Below are 15,084 nucleotides of genomic sequence, written 5' to 3'. Positions count from 1 at the left end.
CAGAAAGATAAATAACATTGGGAAAAATCCATTCATACAAAACATTAATAAAAAATTCACCTAACCAGGCCTAACCATGAGTTTCATTTCGTAAAAAATATTGAGAACATGTAATCTACATGTCATGAATGCATATTCAAAAATAGGGGTGTGATACTTATCTGAGAATCATCAAGAATGTCTAATCCCCTCTCATAGTAACTACAATGACATTTTTTAGATGATGTATTCATTAAACATTCATCGACTAATAAAAACATATCAATAGCCATAACTAGAATTTTCTATGAAACCATGCTTATAACCAACATATACCCAAAATAATAACCATGATAGAACAACCATCAAAGCCACTAATAACAAGTACAGGTATTGATAAGATAAAAGAGGAAGAGATCTCTCGTTAACATATGTAAAACCCATCCATGTTAGGGAATCCACATACAACTCGACTATATATTGAACTCAACCAAATATTTCCTTCAGCCAATCCCCCCCTACCATATTCCAAGCATGAATGTGGGACTCAAGACAAAAACAATTAGTGATTCCTAGAGATTAAATGATCTCTACCCTCAAGCTTTACTACAATCATGCAAAAACCAGTCAAGGGATTCATGGGTCCAAATCAAGCACCTAAACAACAAACCTTTACTGCAATCCCACCAAAACTAGTCAAGGGATCACTAGGCCAAAAACGAGAACATAAACCACCAGGATTTACCGAAATCCTACCAAAATAGGTCAAGGCATCACTAGGCCCAAAAAATTCTTGTATATCTCATAATTTATTCACCAATACCTTGAGGAATTTTCCCATCTCGACCCTCTGGCTTTACCACAATCCCGCCAAAATCGAACAAGCGATTCCTAAGCCCTTGGGAATTTTCTTTAGACCACCTCACCTGGTTCCAAAACCATTTGGAAATCCAAAGCTCAACTAAATGAAAGAACCTCATCACACCATGCCTATCCAGAAATGGCAAGGAAAGTGTTGTGCAGACAATCACTTCTACAGATATGAGCAATCCCTCTAGTCCAATGAGTCAATCTAGTAATAATGAAAACAAATACATGCAAAACTATTCTAGTTTAAATTGGAATGACATGAGAGAGGAAGGATGGCCTACCTCACTCCTATGCAACTGCTTTTTGATGTTGATGTTGATCTCCTCACTTCCAAGCTCAATCCTTACTATCCTGTTGTGAATGAATACTTGCAAGAGAGATAAAAAAGACAACAAACCAAAAACATATCATATGCATTATAATGTAAATCATATGAAAGATCAAGGAGCATGATACTAAGAAAGTATTCGTTTACATGCTTATGGAGAGTAAACATGAATTCTATTAATAATAAACACAAGAGGGAAGCATACAACAATTGCCTTGATGTTGGAAGCCACCTTGAAGATGGGCTTCCAAGTCCAAGCCAATACTTCTCAAGCTCTCCTTTCTCCTTCACCAATTGGTAGCAATTAGGCACAATTTAGCAGCATCATGACCAATTTGGTCTGAGAAACCATTTGAGGGTGTAAGTGAATGCATTTATAGGGAAGGAGAGGGAGTTATGGATCCACAAAAGGGGGAAGAAGGTCCACATATTAAGGTGTATATCCCTAAAGGTATGATGAAGGAATCAAAATGGGAGAACACAACCATATCGTTATTCAACAATAACTAGCTCGTCATTCTTGAGGCTTCTTGTAAGAGAAATTTTTGCTTGATTTTTGGAGAAACTGCCTGAAGAGGATCAATGCATATTTTCCTATCTGAAGTAGCACTGCTAGTGTTAGTCACTAGTTAGAGAAAAGGGTACAAACATGAGTTTTCCTACTAAAAGTAGCATTGGTCTTGCAAATACGGTTTTTTGACAAGCTCTTCTAGAATTACTTCAGGGCATTTCTTCTTCATTTTTTCAGGGATGCTCTGATAAATTTTTTTCATGATGAATTAATTGATAGCTTTTGTCACTTTGCAACATCTTGGGAAAATTTCAACAGTTCAGGGTATGAGATAGGGAGCGTGACAAATTATTGTATAATAGATGTCCACTAAAGCATGAAACAGGACAAGAAGTGATTCCTGAAGTGACTTACAAGTCAAGGCAAGGACTTTGAAGAACTACCAACAGAAGACCTACAAATCAAATATAATACAACATATATGACATCTATGAGTAGGCATTTAACAATGCACGAACCCATGGCATGGGTAGAGGCATCCATCTAGAAAGGATCATATGTATTGATCCACAACATGGACAATGCCATCTCACTAGAAATGATCATATGTATGGATCGACAACATGGATGCATCCATCCCACTAGAAAGGATCATATGTATGGATCCACAACATGGATACAACCATCTAACTAGAAAGGATCATGTATACAATCATGAATACTAAATAACTCTGTGCCACTTGGATTTATCAGATGAAATTAGGGGTCTCCATCTCTGTCCTAATCCAACCAAAGTATGAATCTAACCATGCGAACATACGTGTCAAAGTTGAACATGGTACGAAACATCTTATTACCAGTCAATGATGTAAACCATTAATAGGTACGAGAGAAACCATCAATAATGATAATGGCTCTCAAGGTATAAAAACACAATCTACAAGTGTGAACAAGTAAGTTGAAGTCGAAGACTCGCATAATCATTCGATTGAAGGCTAATGATGTGAACCGATTGTTGAATGCAAAGAACCTGCCATTGAGGCATACAAGCTCCAAGGTATTGAAAGGGAGTTTCTAGATCATTTTCCTGGATAATGAGTTGGAGTCGATAGGAATTGATCTATCAAAGGATGGCCATAATGTTTCCCACATCATTGACACGAAACATAGGATTTTGCAGAGTTAGCAAGAGTAATTCAAGATTATCGCATAAAAGTCAAACAAGGTATAAGTGGCTTGAATTTGTAGGTGGGACTTTCTTGAACATATCAGTGACATGACTCTAGAATTTGAAAACATTTGACTCAACATAGGATCAGAGGTCATGATGACAATAAGATATAATCAAAAGAGGGGAAAATGGATTCCAAAAACCCAAGAAGGTAAGTGACGAAGTGAAGATAACCCAAACCCAACACAATATATAGAAAAGTGTCATGTTCAAGAGTGACATGCTACCTTTATACAAAATACGGGACATGTTTACATTCATTTTTCCCCACAATTTCTAATGGCTACCTTTTTATTTTTAATCTCAAGCTTGAAGAGGATACCATATTCTTTTCGCATAAGTTCATTCTTCAGATTAATCTATCCTAGTATTTTTAACAAGCCCTAGGAAGGAGTATCTCAGTTTCATCATGGTGACAAGTTCCGCGTCATTTAAGTTTTACGAGTCTGATGGAGGGGTAACTCAACATCATTTCATGTTTAGAGAGTTTGAAAAGGAGGTGGAAAAGAAAACTCTAGATCTCCCTTTTCGTAGATAGTCTCTTAAGTCGGAAAAGGTAGAAAACAATACCTAAGAGAACCTCTTAACCATGTTCGACTAAGGTATTCTTTTTTCGTGGCTAGTCTATCTTAGTCCGGAAAAAGTTTAAACTTATACTAAGTAGACATATTTTAAATTACTTTTAGGAGTTTGAAAATACAAGTGCTCGACCATCTTTTCATATTTTTAGAGTCTGCAAAAGAGCTGAAAGAGGAATATTCTTGGAGGAATGAGTGGTATAAAGGATTAAAAAATTATTTTGATGATGATGGAACTACTGAAAACATGTAAAGTTCAAGAGAATACCTAATAAGACCACTCATTGCAAATGTTCCTCAATAAAAGGTAAAATAACCAAGTGAAAGGATATGATTATCCAAAGAGATGGTCGCGATAGAACGAAAAAACCAAGGCTAGATTTGCAAAACTAGGCTGATGGAAACTGTTATCATTAGGTAAGATGAAAATTGTTTAATTTTTACACAAACTTGAAATAAAGTAAACTCTGTCTGAAATTGGTTTCATTTTTACAGAAGCTTGAAACTTGTAACAACTATGCTTGACATTGGTTTCATGTTTACACAAGATTGAAACATGTAGAAACTATGCTTGAGATTGATTTGCATGCCCCCAACATAAGGACTCTATTCGAGGTACATGCCCACCAACATTCATTTCATTCACCTAAGTAGACTATTGGTTACTACAAGTGGATGAGATGAAGGTTCATTACAAGATCGAGTGAAAGACTCCACTTACGAGATTTAAATAAGGAGGTTGATGTAGTAAAAGAACTATCTTCATGGGGACCTATTTCATTTTTTAATGACATTGACATAGTAAAATAACTATCCCCATGACCTTGATCATGGACTATAAGAGACCATGTCTTCCAAGAGGTTCTCATAAGATGGGATAACAACACTGTGGAAGGGATAATGGTCAAGGGACCTAATGGAAAGATCGGGTTCCAATGTCCCTAGTACATGATTAACTATATCACTAACTAGATTATTAGTTGACAGAGGCATGGAATAGGTGGCCACATAATTAACCTATGGAGGGGAGATAGCACTTGCACGTAAGGACCATTTAGGGAAGATGGTTGATTGGGAGTTGAATTAGGACCAACGAATGAGAGTTGATCAATGGTCACAATTCTTCCTTCATGCAGGAAACAAAACACATGAAAGAGAGAAGAGACAAGAGCTCCCATGCCATAAACATAGTCATGTCCAAGGAGTAAACTAAAATCTGAAGGGTCTTGGACAACCATCACATCAAGATAAACAACTTTTTCTCCCAAAGTGATAGGTGACTTATGAAGGATCCATAATAGTTGACTGGTTCCTCTATTAAAAGCCAAAATATTCCAAGTAATGGGCATGAGCTACGAAGAACCTAAAGCTTTCCAAGCAGTGGATGACATAATACTAATAGAAGCTCCTTCATCTATAACTATTCTATGTACAACCATATTATAAGATTGCACCATGATTTGGAAGGGCACATAAGAAGGAAGACGATATCCTGACAGTCGACTCCAATCAAAAGAAACGACCATAATATTTAGAGGGGGTTCCATGGGAATAGGAGAACTAACGCCTTGCATTATGCGAATAGGATGATCACCCCTCTGTATCATGGGAACAAGATGATTTCCCCCCAATTCAGTGGATTCTAATGAGAAAAGAAGAAGTTGAGCAATATGAGGTGCACTCTCTATGCGAAAAGTACGATCACCTGAAGGTGGAATCAAGTCAACCATTTCCTCAACCAATGGTTGGTCAAGAATGGACTCATGAGATTCACATTCATAGAGAGTGGGATTGATCGAAGATGAATATTGATCAACCACTTGATCATCTAGTGGAGGGTTAGAGGAAATATTTTGATAACCGGCTAGAAGATTAGGCTGGGAAGTTGTAAGGTTATCCAACACTTTCAAGGATTCATCCATATAAGGACAAAGGTGAATAGGATGATGCCCTTCACATAACCTACAGGGAAATTTAACTTTTCCCTTTTTCCATTTGGTTTTATCATCACTAGTCGAGGGTTTATCACCCGCATGATCTCTAGAGGCTGACAACTAAGGATGAGGTGAACTTGTGCACCACACTTCTAATATCTTGGGAATACCAGGACATTCTCAAAGAAGGTGGTTACCCTTACAAGGCTTGCAAGGGAATTTCACTTTATGGGGTTGAATGGAAGATTTATTAACATTAATTGCATCGGTAATAATGATTGTTTGGTTGGCCCCTTCCTTATGTTTCTTCTTCTTAATCTTCCTTTTCTTGTTCTTCTTATCCACCTAGTTACTAAATTGTATTCTTTCACCAGAAGAAGAAAAAGAAGTGGAAGAAGATCAAACGGGCAAAGAAGGCAAAGGGTTTACTTTAAGGGGAATCAAAGGTTGATATGGTTAAGGTGGAGGGAAGCCCAGTTAAGGAGAATTTTAGACGTTTAGAACCATAGAAGTAAAAACAACAAAACTATAAAACCAATGGTAAATCCAAGAAGGGACAACATTGCCATATTGGGAGAACCAACATTTCCAAAAGAAGGAAAAGGACTAGGATTCCCATTAGAGGGGTTTCCTTGGTGGGTAGACTCAGGAAATATTCTCATTAGTTTCAACCTAAGATCTATTAAGGAGTGTTTCACTAGGAGGATATTATTCCATGGTCAATTAGTTTTAGAAATTAACAACAAATAAATTGAAGAGGGGTAACTAGGAAAAAGGTTTACCAAGCAACTGTGAACTGCAATATACACCTTAATGAACCAAGGATGTAACATATTGTTTGGTCAGTTTAATGTTCTTAAATTGTGAGCATAAATTATCGACCGAAGTTGGTAAACATATGAAGTGCAAGTGCACTATATATGCTAGAAGCCTTTTTAATTTGTTAGTGTGATGGTTATATTTTTATTTGGGGGTTTTCTTTGTTATCTATATTTCTATTGTAAGAATTAGATTATAGTCATGCTTCTACAAATTAATGAGTGGAAGTTGAGCTATTGTTAGACTAATCTATCAGATCCTATCTACACTAAGTATTGTTCTTATGACTAGTTTTGAATGAATTATGTTTGGAAGAAAAGAGATTAATGAATCAATGAATTCTTTTCTAAAACATCATAGGTTAACCATTCTAAAATTGTGAACTTAAACTAAGAAACATGTGGCAATGAAAAAAAAATATTGAGATTCAAATGATTATAAAAGAGTATATACAAATTCTGATTCTAAAAGCATCAAAACAATCCTTTAAAGTTGTCTGCAATTAAGTGAAAACAATGAAACTAAATGATTAAATGATTGTGAAGGAAGCTAAATACAAATGAAATAAAGATATTAACTGAGTTATAACGAAATAGAAAAAAAATGAATTAAATAAATTAACCTAAAGTGAAATGAAAATGCGATAAAAGAAAGCTGAAAAACGAAATAAAACTTGACCTCGACTCCCTGTAGGGGCCCTCTATAAAATAAAAGGTGTAAATCATGTTCAAATACACATCGATTAACAAGAAATGCAACTTCAATTAGATACAAGAACAGAGGTTGTTTCACACAATTTTTCAAATATTACCTATTACCTATTGTTTACAGAGTATACATACATACATACATACATACATACATATATATATATATCTATATCTATATATATATATATATATATATATATATATATATATATATATATATATATATATATATATATATATATATATATAATGCACGCTCAATAGTTTGAGACTTCTATGCCTATAGGTCTTCAAACAATCCTTATTCAAATTCTAATATCAAACAACAAAGTGTTATCTCAATGATTTACTATTTAGAAATAAAATCAGAGAATCGTGATGCATTCAGACTCCTGCCACTACGTGTTTGACCCATGATTTTCACCGCACCACTGTGTGATTTCTTCAGTGATTTGGCTCGGAACGAATAGGAGGAGATCCATGAGGAGATCAATCCTCAACAACCCATGTGCTTCCTTGCTTCATTGGTGCATGAGCACTGCGCAAACCATGGAGATAACTGCAGGTTTGTAAAATACATGTAGAATCATATTAATTATGCAGCTAATGTAATATTTAACATAATAATAAGGAATATTAACGAATATGAAAAATAAGATATATAAGTGTTTTTACCTTATCAAAATCTATGGTTTTACTGCTTTTATTGAGTTGATATCGATGATGAAAAGAGGAAAATGGATGAAAAAGGGTTTCAAAACAAAACAGTCATGGAACTATACATTCCCACACACTGAATGTTTTGTATGTCCTCATATGAAACAAAAAATTGATATCTTTGTTTAATTACTATGTTTCCTTGGACAACTCTTCCAGTAAATCTAACTTCATCTTTTTCACTTTCTTAGCAGTCATTTCCAACCTTCGTTTTCTCATGAGGATCTTGTATTTCAAGTCTCTAACGTGTCTCTGTAAAACCATGTTTTTCTTCTTTAGTTTCCCATTCTTATTATACCACAGGCTTAGATGTAAAAGGTGGTTGTCACTCTTAGCTATTTAGATTTCATTCTATGCTTTCAAGGCTCGATTTTAATTTTTAATGTACCTGTTTAATGTCTCCAGTTCAAAAATTTATTGTCTTAATACATTGATTACTGGAGGTTCTTATGGTTCATTAAACTGGACTTCTTCTTCCTCTTGATTTGGAATTGATGTTTCTTCTACATCCATTTTCTCCAGGGATTCAATATAATCATAAATCTCGTCTTGCAGAGGATCAATTTCTGCCATTCTTCGACCTGAACTCTAAGGAGGCGAGGTGAAAGTTGGTGATGAAACCCTTGGATATGCTCTCAGAGTAATTCCTAAATCTTCTTCTACCCCTCAATTTTCATTTGCTTCTACATCAATATGCTCTTACCTTTTGAGGGTAATTATTTGCTGGATTGAGTCTGGTACTCCTTCTTAGACCTGTGACATGGGTCTTTTGAGTTTTCTTCTTTTCTGTTTTAGGCTTCTCTGTTTCAGATAAAATCTGTGTCTCTTTGTTGGATTTCTTCCATCTAACATCTCTTTTGTTTATTTTCTCTAAAATTTCTGTAAGAGGGATGTCATCCTCTGATAGTTCCTATGGTTGTTGTGGTTCTTTTCCCAGTGTCCTATCAAATTTTCTTTTCCTCCCTCTCTTAGTTCTTCTGCTATTTGGTTGTTCATGAGTATTCTCCTTAAAGTGATTCCTTACTAAAAATTCTTCCCAAATATCACCTATGTTTTGGAGATGAAATTCAAAAAGTATTTTGACTAGACCATGATGATACATTGTATTATCTATGGAGTGAATTCTCCTTCGAACATTCCTTGACATATTTCTTATACTATTCAACAAGAAATATGGAAGGTTTATCTCATTTTCTTCAACAAAATTCATTAACAATCGATAATCATAGAAAAACATACATCCAAACCTTCCTTTGCAAGTAACCAATTTCTAGATTATTAAAATATAATTCATCCACTTACTTTTCAATTCCATGCTTTGGATACCCTTCTTTTAAATGGTGGTGTCCATGCTTGGTTTCTTCAGGAAAACCTTCAAGTATTCGCTTTTAATACCTATATTGTTGAACCATTTTTCTCCAATCCAAGGTAGTCTAGTAGCATCAACTATAAATGACTTGGTCACTGTGAATTTGATGTATCCTATCTCTACTTTAAACCCATCAAAATCCCTGGTGAAGAATTTGGTCACTTATTTGTGGAAGCCATTGAAATTCTCTAGAAATTCCATCCATTGCGCCCTAGGAAACAATTCTTTTGTCTATGGATATGACTCCAAAAATTTCTTCCTTGTTGGACTTGTTTTTACTATAACTCCCATGGCTGAGAAGCTTCATCTCAAAATTGTTTTGTTTGACAGGGTAAGACAACTTGATAGCATTTTTAGAGTGGAAAGGTTGATAGTGTGTGTGATGGAATAATGAGAGCGTAGGTAGTGAGGTTAGAAGGGAGTGTGGTAGAATCTAACTGTTAAGAGAATTCATGTTTATGATTTGGGTGATCAGGTCGATGGATCAGAATGTGAGTCAGGGTATGAGTTATAATGATGATGAGTGAATGGTAGATTATACTCAATTTGACATGAAACTATAAACTCTTAGCAATAATGATTTTGATTTTTAGTAGTACCATGTCTATATAATTCATATATGTAATTTTTTGATCCCTATTATTAATTAAAGAGTTGGATACCTTTGAATTTTTTGTTTGTTAACCTTTGGTTACCCTTTTTATGTTGTCTTCACATACTTTGTAGTGGAGGGAGTCAATCATTACCTCAATTGTATCATCAGAATTTCCTGCTAAACTAACTACAGAAATTTGTGAGAGTTGCAGAAAATCAAAAATTCTGCAGCCATTTATTTCTAAAATAAAGGGATGCAATAAAAAAGGATTTTTAGAAAATGGGATACAAAGCAAATTTAAGATGCCAAAAAAAATTTGGTTTTCATCTTAAATTTTTTGTATAAACATGCCAACCATTGTTGGTTTTCATGTTTACACATATTTATTTATTTATTACTTTTCTTTTTCATGAAAAATAAAGTCTTTAAAATGGAGAAGAAGAAGAATTCTTCTTGACCAACTTCAAATCAGCGTTGTTCTGGAAAATATTGACAAATTCCTCCTATGTCACTAGTTTATGATAGATCCTAAGTCAATTTCCATTTACTAAGAGAGGAACTTTTTCTTCATCAATAGTCCTAATTCTAATTGCTCCATTATCAAAAACGTTTTCAATCTCATTAGGTCCAAGCTAGTGAGTTTGAAACTTTCCTTGGAAGTTTTTGAAATTTGAATGAAAAAGTAATGTCGAGTCCCCTGGCTGAAATTTCCTTTATTTGATGTATTTATCATTCCATATGGATCTTTGTTGCTGGACTAAACTAGTCTTTTGGATAACATCTTTCCTTATCTCATCAAGCTCATTGAGTTGTCTCATTCTTTACTGTTGGGCTTCTAATAAGTCAAGTCCCAACTTGACTGTTGTCTTCTAGGTTTGGATCTGGAACTCAATTGGAAATAAGACTTACTTCCCATAAACAAGTTCACAGAGTGTATGTCCTACGGTGCTTCTTGATGTGGTATGGTAGCTCCATAAAGCTTCTAGACGCTTTTATGCCCAATCCCTTCTATGCAAGTGTACTACCTTTGTAAGGATTGCTTCAATCAATTTGTTAGTAGACTCTACTTGTCCATTTGCTTGTGGATGGTATGGAGTAGATTTGTGATGCTTGATTTTATATTCTTCCACTATATTTTTCACTACTCTTGATGTAAATTTCTTTCCTTGATCTGTCACAATTCTCTTGAGACACCAGAACAAGTAAAATTTCCTCAAAAAGAAATTAAACCACAACATTTTCAGTAGCAAAAGAAAGCTATTTAACTTCTACCCATTAAGTAACATAGTCATTTCATACAAGAATATATTTTTTTTGTTTTGAAGGTGGATTATTTGGCCCAACAAAATCCAAAGCCTATATTTCAAAAGCTTCAATGAGTACTTGAGGTTGTAGTGGAATTTCATTTGAAGGAACAATTTTCCCCATTTTTTGAAAACTATCACACCTCCTAACATATTCCTTGGCATCCTTAAAAAGGGAAGGCCATTAATATCCTATGAGAAGGACTTTATAAGATGTTCTTTTTTCAGAAAAGTGACCTCCACATGGTTCATCATGTTATGATTTAAGTATCTCGGGTATTTCATCTTCTCTTACACACCTTCAGATGATGAGATCTAGTCATGCCTTGTATAGTTCTTTGTTTATTCATGAATAAGATGCAATTGTTTGGATTATTCTCCTTTTTCTCTAGGAAACAAATAGGATGGTAATTTCCCTATAACCAAATAATTAGCAATATCCGCAAACCAAGGTGATATAGTAGATACTGTAAAAAGATACTCATCGGGAAATCTATCCTTTACAGGTGTATATCATTGTTATCATTTTGAATTCTAGATAAAAAGTCAGCAATTGTGTTTTGTTTTCTAGGTCTGTCTAAAATGGTGACATTAAATTCTTGTAACAGTAACAACCATCTTATTCCTCTGCCATTAGTGACTGGTTTTTCATTAAATATGTAACGAAAGAATGGTTTCTATGAATGAAAGTTTCATATCCAATGATGTAATGTCTAAATTTATTAATGGCATGAATAAAAACTAAAAGCTCCTTTTTAGTTATAGTATAACTTAGCTCCGCAGGAGTAAAATTTTTACTGGTATAATAAATCACATAAGGAGTGAGATATTTTTGTCCAAACATAGCTCCTAGAGTTGTGCCTAAAGCATCAGTTGATATATGAAAACAAAATTTCCAATTAGGTCCTTTTAAGTTAGGTGCTTGAGAGATCTTCTTTTTCAAAGTTTCAAAGGCCTTTCGACAATCAAAGTTCCACCTAAATTCACAGTCTTTTGGTAAGTAGTTTGAGGAGTGGAGATACAATCTTTTTTATGTTTTCTATAAATATTCTATAATATCCAGTAAAACCAAGAAAACTCCTAACATCTCATTGACAACTTGGAACTGATAATTTATAAATAGTTTCTACCTTAGATAAGTGTATGTTAATCCCGTTTCCTGAAATATGGTGACTTAAAACAATTCCCTCATTAAACATCATAAAATATTTCTCATGACTTAATGAGAGATTTGCTTCTTTTCATATTATGAGAACTTTTTCTAAATTTTCAAGTGCTTCAAAATAATTTCCATAAACTATGACATCATCCATATACACTTCCACAATTATTAATGAGATCAGAGAAAATTCCTAGCACTGCTATTTGGAATGTTGCTAGATCATTGCATAGTCCAAAAGGAAGTACTTGGTAAGCATAAGCCCCCCATGGACAGGTGAATGTGGTTTTCTCTTGATCTTCAAGTGCTACGTAAATTTGATTATACCCACTAAAACCATCCAAAAATTAGAAATATTTTTTTCTTGCTAATGTATCTAAAACATTATCTATGAAAGGAAGTGGAAAATGATCTTTCAAATTAGATTTATTCAGTTCCCTGTAATCAATTCATACTCTCCATATTCCATTTTTTTTAGGAAAGATTAATAGGGATGAAACCCATTGACTGTCTGATATTGGATAAATGAGCTTTAAATTTAAAAATTTCTACAATTCCTATTTAACAATTTCCTTTAAGTTTGGATTCATTCTTCTTTGGGGTTGTCGAACTAGTCTAGCATTTTATTCGATATAAATATGATGCATGTAAGTTTTAGGATTAATTCCCTAAATATTAGTGTATTCACATGCATATGTAGAAGACTGTTTTTGCAATATTTCTATTAGTTACCAGTTTCATTTTCTGTAATTCTTCTAGGTTTTCATTAATATTCAAAAATTTCCTTAGAAAAATTTGTAATGAAGAATTTTGAAATTTTTCCATATGATGTAAAGACATTTTTCTAGATGATAGATATTCAATATTACATTGTTCTTGAAAATTCTAACTATTGTCCCAATATAAAGAGGGTCCATTATTTTCTATTGATTTAAAAATTTGATCATTTTAATTTGTTTGTGAAATAGTCAAAACATGTTGTATATCATTTTCATCATCTATCCATTCTTCAATTTCTACTTCTATCATCGTTTTTGTAGGTGGGTATAATGTAAATTTCTTTGTCAAGATTCCATCTGAGATAAACATGTCACCTGATCTACAACTAATAGAAGCATCAATTGTAGCTAACCATGGTCTCCCTAAAATTAATGGATGTGCTCCTAAATTGTTCTTGGGTTTTAAAATCATAAAATCAATAGGATATTCCCAAGAATCTAAGGCTAAATGTATATCCTCTAATACACCACCAGGTTTAATTACAGAGCTGTCTGCTAATTGTAATAATGATGATGTGTATTGAAGATTAGGAAGTTTCAATTGATCCATAGATTGTTTTCTCATTATGTTTATGGTTTCCTCTTGTTGCACAAAATATTGTCACCATGACATTCTGCAATCAGTGTGAGTCTATCACCACTCATATTTTCCTCCTATACAAGTCTTAAACCTCAGCTATTCATGTCAAGCATTGAAAAATGAGAGAAAGTCCTTGAAAATCTATAAAACTCTGGTTCTGCACTTTCTCTTAGCATTACCTGCAGTCCCGCACTCCCTGGTCATGTTCCCTGTGGACCTGCCCACTCTGTTTCTAGGTAAAGGGTGCGGATCCCTATAAAATTCAAAAAGGCACAAGTACATTCTTAGAAACTCACTTTGGGTTATTTTTGGAAGCTTCTAGAGGGAATCTTGAGGTGGTTAGTTCACTCCTTTGAGTTTCATGCATCCCATAACTAAAAGAGCTAACCCCTTGATGTGAGGAGCTTATCCCTTTGAAGGAGGATTCTATCCCTTTAAAGGTGGACCTAGTAACTTCCTTCCTCTGCACTATAAAATGAGGCATTGGGCTAGCTACTAAGGAGGTTGAAAGCTAAATATTTTTTAGGGTAAATGCTATTGGAATTTAGACTTCCTAATTGAGCTTGAGAGGAGAGATTACATCCCTTTTGATCCCATTGGGAAGAGTGTGAAGCTTGTCAAAGTACAGGAGATTCTTGCTTGGACCCTGGGAGGAGCTTAGACAACATCAAGGTACCAAGGTTGTAAATTTCTTCTTTGTTTAAAGTTAATACAAACAAGTTTATTTCTCTCAGTAAGCTGTCTTCTATGGTTTATTTCATGAATTCCTTGATCATCATGATGAATATGATTTATTATATTGGCTATGCAGGTATTATTTGATGTGTGCTTGTTTGTGTTTGCAGGTTCTCAAAAGGAAACTCATTTGGATGGTCGAAGCGTGGCTGCCACAAACTAGCGTTGGACTTAAGGTAGGGTCTAAAACACCTCTTGGCTTTTATTTATAAATCACAATATTTAGAGAAAGGTAGAATTTGCTTGTTTTTCTTGTCGCTAGATATCTGTAGATACTAGGGAGATCAGTCTTATCGGCAAGAAGGATTTATCTGCTTGACAAAATGGCGACTCCGCTGGGGACTTGAATTTTGGTTTTTTGCCTTTACTTTTACTTTGACTTGAGAAACTTTTCTCTGTTTCTGGTTTTTGCTTGATGTGTGTGGGATTGGGTATTTTTTTAGATCCCGAATTGTTTTTTGTTTTTTCACGCTTTTGAAAGAGGACTGCATGTTCTGTTTGTAACACAGTGTGGACATCCCCGCACTATTGCTTTACTACACAAAGTGGTACCACAGCTGGTTATACCGGAGGCCTGCGGACCCTGTCAAATTTTTTAAAAAACCTTAAATATTTTCATCCAGTTAAGCTTAGGATTTGTTTATGTTTTTCAGCCTCTACCCAGATTTGCATGTGTCTTGTCAAAAATTTCTTGTAGGTGAATTCCATTGGCATTTTGGTTTTAGGTGACTTTCTAGAAGTTTCGTGTGCCTAGCTTGATTTTCGTTTGGTCTTTGTAGTAACTCAGAGTTTAGAAGCCTAAGAAACCTCAGATTACCCTGGTTTTTGTTGGTCTTCTTTGTGAGTCTGATCGATTTGTAAAATCTGCCTTTGGTGAGGAATACAT

Source organism: Pinus tabuliformis, chromosome 8 (assembly GCF_031772625.1).
Source record: "Pinus tabuliformis cultivar Carrire ecotype Pingquan chromosome 8, CPIR1, whole genome shotgun sequence".
Classification (NCBI taxonomy): Eukaryota; Viridiplantae; Streptophyta; class Pinopsida; order Pinales; family Pinaceae; genus Pinus; species Pinus tabuliformis.
Note: the sequence above shows the minus strand (reverse complement) of the source record.